The sequence below is a fragment of the Pteropus alecto genome, unplaced genomic scaffold, assembly GCF_000325575.1.
Source record: "Pteropus alecto unplaced genomic scaffold, ASM32557v1 scaffold121, whole genome shotgun sequence".
Lineage (NCBI taxonomy): Eukaryota > Metazoa > Chordata > Mammalia > Chiroptera > Pteropodidae > Pteropus > Pteropus alecto.
Window position 1 is genome coordinate 3785204 of NW_006434369.1, and position 2579 is coordinate 3787782.

Genomic DNA, 2579 nt, shown 5'->3' on the forward strand with positions numbered 1-2579 from the left:
GCCAAATAGGATAATGATTTTATAACAACTACTACCTCTAACCTGTTCAGAGAATTTAGGCCATGACATTCAAGGAAATTTACTGATACCTATACTATAGGGAACTATTTTGTATTATATAATGAGAAAAATAGCAGTATTCACATTGAGAAATTTGGGGGATTCAGATACAACAGGTAGCATGTAAGTTGATAATGCACTCCATTTTAAAAGCAACTATAATTCTGTTAGTTTCTTTATTGGGATCCATTTCATTGCCCTTCCAAAAATGAAACTGACTCAAAGCAGAAAGTGTTAAAACAGGTCATCTAACCTAGTCTTTCCAACTGCTTCATTCCCAAATTTAAAATGAAACAACTAAGACAAAATAGACTGGTCCAGGGTGTCAGATGATGCAGAACCTGGATAAGAATTCAGTTCTTTGCCTTTAAACCCCAAGCTTATTCAGAGATTCCTCCTGGTTATGGTCCTAAAAAGAACCTAATCTTCTCTACCCACAAAACGACATACAGATCTTTCCTCTGGAAGACTTTTAGTTCCTAAAATTGTTTTAAACGATTCCAAAGGTTAATATTTTGTATGCGTCCACTGAGAGATAAATACACAGCTCAGTGTGGTATCATTTTGCCTAATAAAACCTACAGCTTGTGCTTTCCTCCCTTCCTAAAAGGAAGGTCATTCTAATAAATATAAAATCAAGAGGCAGCTTATCCCAAGTCAGCCATCATTGCATTTGTAGAACATGTAAGTGCTACAACTTGCTTTCTGAGATCACAGGAAAATTTATGGAGAACTGATGCCTAATGGCAATGCTCTGTATCTATATTTGTTCTAACATACTGAGTCTTCAAATCTGTTATTGACATTATAGTGCAAATGCATTACACCACAGAACATTGCTATGTAGGAAGCTCTAATCCTCACTGCCAACACTACAAAGAGACCATGCGATGGGTCTGTGACAGGCAGAATTAAAATCTAGGTTACCACTGTTCCAAACTAGAACTCATTTTACTACATCTGGCTTTAAATTAACATATTCTTCTAGTAGGCCAATAGAGCAGCATTATTTGATAATGACTGCTGATCAGAAATCATACTTGTTCATATTCACATTATCTCTAAACCATTTTATAAAAATGAAAATCTTTTAGCCTTGAGTGAACTGGAGAGCAGGAAGGCAAAGACTAGGACACCTGAAGTGAAAACTTTGAACAGATAGCTTTCCTATGGCATTTTAGCTGCTGCCACTACCCGTGGTGTTAATATCAACATGTCACTCAATATCTGTACACATGCTACCTCTGATATGGTGAGCCGATACTTTACGATTCCATTTAAGAAATTTTACAGCAGGTTGAACATTCTTGCAGGTAGATTTTCCCTTCCAAGATGTGATTTTAAAGGTACCACAAAGCCCAAACATTCAAGAATTCTCCCACAAAACATACAGATTATCAATTTAGCTTTGGAATTAGGCACTATCTCCTAAAAAGTTATTGTTAAAATACAAATATTTAATCTGAGTGAAGTAAAACAAAATTAAATAAGTAATGTTGTTTCTTTCTAGAACCTTGCTTTATTTTATTTATTTATTTATTTATTTATTTATTCGCATTAATGCCTACAGCACCTGGTCTTCCTAGGTGGTCTCCCATCCAAGTACTAACCAAGCATGACCCTGCTTAGCTTCTGAGATCAGACGAGATCGGGCTTGTTCAGGGTGGCATAGCGATAGACTAGAACCTTGTTTTAAATATTAAAAATAGAACTCTGTCTTCAGCCCACCTCTCACCCTACTCTACTCCATTCACTGTAGCTAAAGGTTAAGTTTAAGGCTCCTATGTCTTAAATTTCAGCTTTAACTTTCATCTTTAACACCTTTAATGGGGATTTTCTACTCCAGGTCAATAGCTTCTCACTATTCTTCCTCAAACACTCGTTCTTCTGAACCTCCCTGTCCACACTCATGATGTTCTTCCTCTCTGCACAATTTATTCTCATGATCTCTACTTTTAAGGTTTAATCTGACCTCTTCTAGCAAGCTCTTGGTAGCACCTCCCTTCTCTGAGTCCTTGCTATTTCTGGATCATGCATTAGAAAATATAACAATTTGTTTTTGTATTTCTCTTTAATATTTTTTTTTCCTAAATAGACTTTCTTTGTAGTTCCTGTCCACTTTTTTTTCCTAACATAGAGTAAAAGGCCTTAGTGTCTAGAGTGCAACTGAATGATCATGAGTATTGGAAGAGGGAGGAAAAAGAAATAGTTATTTCTTCAACAGCATCCAATAAGCACTATGAACAGAACACTTATTATTTAAAAAGTGCTGGAAATAGATTATCCATGGGCTTCACCCCCAAAGGAATTTACTGATCTCTGCAGAGACAGGAAAAGCCGAGGTTCCAGGGCTGGGAAAAGTGAAAACACCAGCCTTTCTCGTAGGTTTTGTTACCTTGTGCAGCCACAATAGCTTTCATATTACATTTGATTTTAGTCACTGAAATTCCTAACATTAATGGTAATATAACTCCATTTACATTACCATTCTCAAATGCTTTTCTTGCTAATGAAAGCCT

At 36.1% G+C, this 2579-nt stretch overlaps 1 pseudogene; it reads right to left on the reverse strand.

Moving 5' to 3' along the window:
• Window positions 1-1621: 1621 nt before the first annotated feature.
• LOC112477675 lies at window positions 1622-1740 on the reverse strand (annotated as a pseudogene).
• Between the last annotated feature and the right edge of the window lie 839 nt (window positions 1741-2579).